The sequence below is a fragment of the Onychomys torridus genome, chromosome 12 (genome assembly GCF_903995425.1).
Source record: "Onychomys torridus chromosome 12, mOncTor1.1, whole genome shotgun sequence".
NCBI lineage: Eukaryota > Metazoa > Chordata > Mammalia > Rodentia > Cricetidae > Onychomys > Onychomys torridus.
Window position 1 is genome coordinate 226,633 of NC_050454.1, and position 8,611 is coordinate 235,243.

Genomic DNA, 8,611 nt, shown 5'->3' on the forward strand with positions numbered 1-8,611 from the left:
CTTTTGATCTTAGCCATTCTGACAGGTGTAAGGTGGTATCTCAGAGTCATTTTGATTTGCATTTCCTGGATAATTAGGGATGTTGAGCAATTCCTTAAATGTCTTTCAGCCATTTGAACTTCCTCTGTTTAGAATTCTGTTTAATTCTATAGCCCATTTCTTAATTGGACTGTAGGACATTTTGATGTCTAATTTCTTGAGGTCTTTATATATTCTGGATATCAGCCCTCTATCAGATGTGGGGTTGGTGAAGACCTTTTCCCACTCTGTAGGCTGTGGCTTTGTCTTGTTGACCATGTCCTTTGCTCTCAAAAGCTTCTCAGTTTCAACAGTTCCCATTGTTTCTCTCAGTGTCTGTGCTACTGGTGTTATATTTAGAAAGTGATCTCCTATGCCAATGCATTCAAGAGTACTTCCTACTTTCTCTTCTATCAGGTTCAGAGTAACTGGATTTATGTTGAGGTCTTTGATCCACTTGGACTTAAATTTTGTGCATGGTGACAGATATGGATCTATTTGCAGCCTTCTAAACATTGACATCCACTTATGCCAGCACCATTTGTTGAAGATGCTTTCTTTTTTCCATTGTACATTTTTGGCTTCTTTGTCAAAATTTATATGTTCATAGGTGTGCAGGTTAATGTCAGGGTCTTCAATTCATTTTCATTGGTTCACATGTCGGTTTTTATGCCAGTACCAAGCTGTTTTTATTATGGTAGCACTATAGTAGAGCTTGAAGCCGGGGATTGTGATGCCTCCAGAGGTTATTTTATTGTACAGGATTCTTTTGGCTATCCTGGGTTTTTTGTTTTTCCGTATGAAGTTGAATATTATTCTTGTCAGATCTGTGAAGAATTGTGTTGGTAATTTGATAGGAATTGTGTTGATTCTGTAGATTGCTTCTGGTAAGATTGCCATTTTTACTATGTTAGTCCTGCCTATCCTTGAGCATGGGAGGTCTTTCCATTTTCTGACATCTTCTTCAATTTCTTTTTTCAGGACTTAAAGTTCTTGTCATATAGGTCCTTCACATGCTTAGTTAGAGTAACCCCAAGGTATTTTATATCATTTGTGGCTATTGTAAAGGGTAATGTATCTCTGGTTTCCTTCTCAGCCTGTTTGTCTATTGTATATAGGGGGGGTACTGATTTTATTTAGTTGATATTGTATCCTGCAATGCTGCTGAAGGTTTTTATTAGCTGTATCAGTTCCTTGGTTGAATTTTTGGGGTCACACATATATACTATCATGTCATCTGCAAATAAGGAAAGCTTGACTTCTTCCTTTCCAATGTGTATCCCCTTAATCTCCTTATGTTGTCTTATAGCTCTGGCTAGAACTTAAAGTATTATATTGAATAAGTATGGGGAGTGGGGACAGCCTTGTCTTGTTCCTGATTTTAGTGGTATTGCTTTGATTTTCTCTCCATTTAATTGAATGCTGGCTGTTGGCTTGCTGGAGATTGCCTTTATTATGTTTAGGTAGGTTCCCTGTATTCCTGATCACTCCAAGACCTTTATTATGAAGGGGTGTTGGCTTTTGTCAAAGACTTTTCTGCATCTAGTGAGATAATCATGTTTTTTTTTTTTTTCTTTGAGTTTGTTTATATGGTGTATTACATTGATGGACTTTTGTATGTTGAACCACCCTTGCATTCCTGGGATGAAGCCCACTTGATCATGGTGGATAATTGTTTTGATGTGTTCTGGTAGTCTATTTGCCAGAATTGTATTGAGTATTTTTACATCAATGTTCATGATGGGAGATTGTTATGTAGTTCTCTTTCTTTTTTGGTTTAAGAATCAGGGTGATTGTAGCCTCATAGAAGGAGTTTGGTAATATTCCTTTTGATTCTATTGTCTGGAACAATTTAAAGAGTATTGGTATTAAGTCTTCTTTGAAGATCTGGTAGAATTCTGCAGTGAAACCATCTGGTTCTTGGCATTTTTTCGTTTGGAGACTTTTAATGACTGATTCTATTTCGTTAGCGGTTATTGGACAATTTAAATGGTTTATCTGGCCTTGATTTAACTTAGGTATGTGGTACCTATCCAGAAAAATATCCATTTCTTTTAGATTTTCCAGTTTTGTGGAGTAGAGGTTTTTGAAGTATGACCTGATGATTTTCTGGATTTCCTCATTGTCTGTTGTTATGTCCCCCTTTTCATTTCTGATTTTTTAATTTGGATGCTCTCTCTCTTTCTTTTGGTTAGTTTGGATAAGAACTTGTCTATCTTGTTGATCTTCTCAAAGAACCAACTCTTTGTTTCATTAATCCTTTATATTGTTCTGTTTATTTCTATTTTATTGATTTCAGCTGTCAGTTTGATAATTTCCTGGTGTCTCTTCCTCTTGGGAGACTTTGCTTCTTCCTGTTCAAGGGCTTTCAGGTGTGCTCTCAAGACACTAGTGTGAGACTTCTCCAGCTTCTTTATGTGGGCATTTAGTGCTATGAATTTCCCTCTTAGCACTGCTTTCATAGTATCCCATTAGTTTGGGTATGTGGTGTATTCATTTTCATTGATCTCTAGGAAGTCTTTAATTTCTTTCTTTATTTCTTCCTTAACACATTGGTGATTCAGTTGAGCATTATTCAGTTTCCCTGAGATTGTAAGATTTCTGTAGTTTTTTTCTGTTGTTGAAATCCAGCTTTAAACCATGGTGGTCTGATAGAACACAGGAGATTATTCCAATTTTTTTTGTATCTGTTGAGATTTGCTTTTTACCATGTATGTGGTCGACTTTAGAGAAGGTTCCATGGGGTGCTGAGAAGAAGGTATATTCTTTTTGGTTTGGGTGGAATGTTCTGTAGATATCGAATAAGTCCATTTGAGCCATAACATCAGTTAAGTCCATTATGTCTCTCTTAAGTTTCAATTTGGCCAATCTGTCCAGAGGTGAAAGTGGGGTGTTGAAGTATTAATGTATGGGGTTTTATATGTGATTTAAGCTTTAGTAATGTTTCTTTTACATGTGTGGGTGCCATTGTGTTTGGGGCATAAATGTTCAGAATTGAGACTTCATCTTGGTGGATCTTTCCATACATTCTTGAGTATATAATGTCCTTTATCTTCTTTTTTGACTGATTTTAGTTTGAAGTCTATTTTGCTGGATATTAAGGTGGCTACACCAGCTTGTTTCTTAAGACCATTTAATTGGAAAGTCTTTTCCCAGCCTTTTATTCTTAGGAGGTGTCTCTCTTTGAATTTGAGGTGTGTTTCTTGTATGCAGCACAAAGACGGATCCTGTTTTCATATCCATTCTGTTAGTCTGTGTCTCTTTATAGGTGAGTTAAGTCCATTGATATTAAGGGATATTAATGACCAGTGATTGTTCGTTCCTTTTATTATTTTTTTTATTATTTGGTGGTAGTGTGTGTGTGTACTTCTCTTCTTTGGGGTTTACTGCTGTGGTGTTATCTATTCCCTATGTTTTCATGGGTGTATCTGCCTTCCTTAGGGTGGAATTTTTCTTTTTGTGCTTTCTGTAGGGCTAGGTTTGTGGATAAGTATTGTTTAAATCTGGTTTTGTCTTGGAAGGTCTTGTTCACTCCATCTATGATGATAGAGAGTTTTGCTGGGTATATGAGTCTAGGCTGGCATCCATGGTCTCTTATTGTCTGCATTATATCTGTCCAGGTCCTTCTGGCTTTCAAAGTCTCCATTGAGAAATCAGGTGTTATTCTGATGGGTTTGCCTTTCTAAGTCACTTGGCATTTTTCCTTTGCTGCCCTTAATATTCTTTCTTTATTCTGTATGTTTAGTTGTTTAATTATTATGTGGCAAGGGGACTTTTTTGGAGGGTCTAGTCTGTTTGGTGTTCTATAGGCTTCTTGTATCTTCATAGGCATTTCCTTCTTTAAGTTGGGAAAGTTTTCTTCTATGATCTTGATAAATATATTTTCTGTGCCTTTGTGTTGTTATTCCTCTCCTTCCTCTATCCCTATTATTTGTAGGTTTGTTCTTTTCATGGTGTCCCAATTTTCTTGAACATTTTTGGTCATGACTTTGTTGGTTTTAGTGTTTTCTTTGACTGATGAATCGATTTCTTCTACCGTATCTTCAACACCAGAGATCCTCTCTTCCATCTCTTGCATTCTGTTGGTTATACTTGCATCTGAAGTTCCTGTTCATTTAATCAGATTTTCTATTTCCAGCATTCCTTCTGCTAGTGTCTTCTTCATTTTTTTCTATTACCCTCTTCAGGTCTTGGACTGTTTCCCTTGTCTTTTCCTGATTTTCTTTCAGGGAATTATTGTTTTCTTCTGCTTTAATTGTCCTTTCCTCTAGTTTTTTTTATAGAGTTCTTCCCATTTTTTGTTTGTCACTTCCTCCACTTTATTTTTGATTTCTTCTATATAAGGCTCTAGCCTCTTCATGATGTTACTTATAAGGTTGTTTTCTTCTTCTTCTTCTTCTTCCATTCTGTGATGTTCAGGTCTAGCTGTCAGAGAAGGGCTGGGCTCTGGTGATGCTGTATTGCTCTTTATTTTGTTGTATGTACTTCTGCCTTGACGACTGCCCATCTCCTCTTGGGTTCGTTCTTGGTCTTATCAGTGTACTTGGTCCAGAGAGAGCTGACAGATTTAGGGAACCTCTCTCTAGTCTAGATGGAAGCTCTGGGCTGGATGGGAGCTCTGGGCCAGATGACAGTGCTGGCTGGATAGGAGCTGTGGTGCTGGACTCTAAGTCTCAGGAAGTCCCTGGGATCTCCTTATCTTGTCCAGATGGGAGCTCCTCTGGTCCAGACGGGAGATTTGGGACAGGATGGAAGCTCTGGTACAGATGGGAGTTCTGGAGCAGATGGGAGCTGGGGGCTCTCTGGTCCAGACAGTAGATCTAGGAAAGGATGGAATACTGGTCACTGGTCTCTAAGTCTCCAGAAGTGGCTTGGGTTTCTAGCAGATGGTTGTGGGGGCAATGCCTTGAGGTTGTAGTGTCCACTGGAGGGTCTCTCTGGTCTTTGGTCCAGATGGGAGTTCCAGCGTGGATGGGAGCTGGGGGCTGGTTTCTGAGTCTCAGGAAGTGGCTGTGGGCTTGGGCAAATAGGTGTGGGGGCAGGGTATGGAGACTGCATGGTCTCTGCTTGCAGTCTTGGAAAAGGGGAACCTTCCCACAGGGCCCACCAATTGGCTGGAAACTGGGGCCAATTTGGGCAGGTCCTCCAGGGATTGTGCCCAGGGGTGGGACCCAGGGGCAGTTGCCTCTCTGACTATCACCCCAGGCACACACCTCTGGTCCAGATGGGAGTTCCAGGATGGATGGGAGCTGGGGGCTGGTCTCTGAGTCTCAGGAAGAGGCTGGGGTCTCGGTCAAATGGGTTTGGGGGCAGGGTGTGGAGACTGTAGGGTCTGCCTGCAGTCTTGGGAAAAGGGGAGCCTTCCCACAGGGCCTGCGGATTGGCCAGACTGGGGCCAAGTTTTTATAATATCATATAATCTGCAAATAATGATACTTTGACTTCTTCCTTTCTAATTTGTATCCCCTTGAATTCCTTTAGTTTTCTGATTGCTCTAGCTAAGACTTCAAGTACTATATTGAATAGATATGAAGAGAGTGGATAGCCTTGACTTGTTCCTGATTTTAGTGCAAATGCTTTGAATTTCTCTCCATTTAAGTTGGTGTTGGCTATGGGCTTGCTGTAAGTTGCTTTTATTATGATGAAGTAGGTCCCTTGCACCCCTAATCTCTTGAGGATTTTTATAATGAAGAGGTATTTAATTTGTGAAAGGAATTTTCTGCACGTAATGAGATAATCATATGGTTTTGGTCTTTCAATTTGTTTATATATTGGATTATATCTATCGATTTGTACATGCTGAAACAACCCTGCATCTCTGGGATGAAGTCTATTTCATCATGGTGGATGACAGTGTTTCATGTATTCTTGGATTCAGCTTGCAAATATTTTATTGAGAATTTTTGCATCTATGTTTATAGGAAAAAAAATTTTTTCCCTTGTCAGTGGAAGGGCCCCATCTGGCTTGAACCTGTGCAGGTCCTATACATGCTGACACAGTTTCTATGAGTTCACATGTGAATCAGTCCTGTTGTGTCTAGAAGACACTATTTCCTTGGAGTCATCCACCACTTTTTTCCCCATACAAATTTTCTGTTTCCTTGTCTTCCCTTACTCTTCAGAGAGGAGTTTAATGATAGCCTTTGGCAAAGATGAAATCTGTTTTCTACAAAGGAACCTCACTAGGCATATCAACCACACTCAAAGGCAGGCCCCATGACTAGGAGTAGTTCACGAACTAAATGGTTTTGTGTGCTGGAGTATCTTTTTATGAAGATAACAGAAGGAGATTTTATTTATTCATATTTTATGTTTGTGAGTATTTGCTTACATAATGTCTTTGTACCATGTATGTACAGTTCAAATGGAGGCCAGAAAAGGACATCAGATCTCTTGGAATTGGATTTACAGAAAGTTGTGAGTCACTGTTTGGATGCTGAGAATCAATTCCAGGTTTGAAATGCTGAGCTTGAGGTGTCTAACTCTAGGAATATCTGTTTTTAAAGAACCAAGTAAACCAAGTGTTTTGCTTGATCAGAACTCCAGAGAAACTCTTGCACTAAGCCTCAGGCTGGTGCCTTTGATACCCTCCTGCTGGGCACAACCACCCACATCTGGGTGGACACCAGAGTGGAGAACTGGATGTTGGCACTTCTAGTAATTGGCAGTGTAAGTGAGCAAGACATCCAGGTGAATGGATACCAAGGACACAGAGTACAGGAAGATTCAAATGACAGAATATGCCCAGCCTAATCTAGTCTCCAAGAAATGTAGACTCTAACCAGGCAGAAAAACAGTTCTCTTAGAGGAAAACAAAAGGAAAGCACAAGTAAATGGAGGACAAAAGAGATGATTAATTCAGGGGTTCCAAAGGACTGTGTGTACTTTGTCTCAGTGAGTATCACTGCTTTCTACACCTTGCAAATGAATTTCATTTGCTCATTTGCAGCTTGTTACTGCTCATAACTACAACCAAAAGAACATATAGAAATATAATCCATGGCTCCTCTGCATAGATTATTTCTGTTGTTTGTGATCCTGTGTTTCTCTCATGCTGTGAAGAAGTGAGCAGTTTATTATCTTGATACTAAAACCCAGACCAGTGATCCCTGCTCTTAGAGGAAGTGAGAAAACAAAGAAGCTGATCTCCTTGGTCTGTTCTGACACCTGTGTTCTTCAGTCTCATCTGTGCCTGGCTTCCTTTACCTGGGCCTGGCGTTTGGGGGCATTGGAGACAACCAACACCTCTTTATAGCAAGACCTGAGTAACAGAAGAGAAATCTCTCCTAGGACTGGTGATTCTCTTCCTGGAAAATCTCCACCAGGACCTTCAGCTATTAGTGTGAATTAACATTCAATGACATTTTTTTGAAGCAATTAATTTTGGTTTTGTTTGCTTGTTAGTATACAGTGGTTAACTGGGGAATAGCAAGTTACTTGGGAGAATGTGTCAAGACTATTTTGGCATTACCTCTTTCTCTCCCAGCTTTTATTTACTATCAAAGCCCTTTAAAATAGCAATCTCATGAGACAAGTTTAAAGCAAATGTGGAAGTTTTCCCACAGTCCCTCTACTCCATATAAATATAGCTCTTGTTAGGGAATGATGACCCAGAGAACAGTAACTATCAGAAATATGCCATTCCAAGTAAGGTCCTTGCTCCTAGGTGGGTAGAGTATCCCAGGGAGCCAGAATTCAGTATGGTGATATGCCCCAATCACAGTGCCCTTGAACGACATTTGGTGACCAGTTTCCTAAATGAAGGTCTTTAGTTAGAGCACAGTGACTCATCTTGCTGCACTAAGATTTCCAGTTCTCCCCATAAAAAAAAAAAAAAAACCAGAACTGTCTTTTAGAGTTTTGTATATCCCCAGGTTAAATTTGCTGGATCCATCTCTACATTGTTGTCCTCAGGGCACCCTAGAATGGGATTTACATCTTACTTCCTTGTGACCTTAGGCAGAAGACCTTCGATCCATCATTTCTTCTCTAAAGGACTCCATTTCCACAATTAACCAACTTAAAACTTACACAGGTCTGAGTGTGAGTGTGTGACTGTTATCAATAACATGCCATATATGAGGATGCACAAAGGATAGACACAAATGCAAGAGATGGATCCAGGGAGGATTCAGACAAGGCGGTCTGGATTCTAAGCACATACTTCTTTTCACGGCTTATAGCATATCTCTGCGGGACTCAGCTAATGAGCTCCCAAATCTTTGTAATACTCTCATCCCACCTGAGAAAACATCACTGCTTCTATGTGCATACATGTCTTAGAATTTAGTAGATAAGACAGGCACAGGCACTATCTTTTTATGGTAGAGACAAATTTCATAAGCTAAAGAATGTCCAATGTCATATTCAAGACAAGATTGGAACTGAAACTTGAACTCAAAAGTTGATTTCATTCTCTTTACAAAGAGCTGCCAGATACCAGTTTTCTGTCTTTCTTACAATTAAGCTATTTTACAGTCACCCAATCATCTATCCATTCATTTACTAATTCAATTGTCCACACAGTCATGGACTCAACAAACTACTTGTTTTATCCACACATTTCTTGTTCACCCATCTTCTTGTCCAGTCA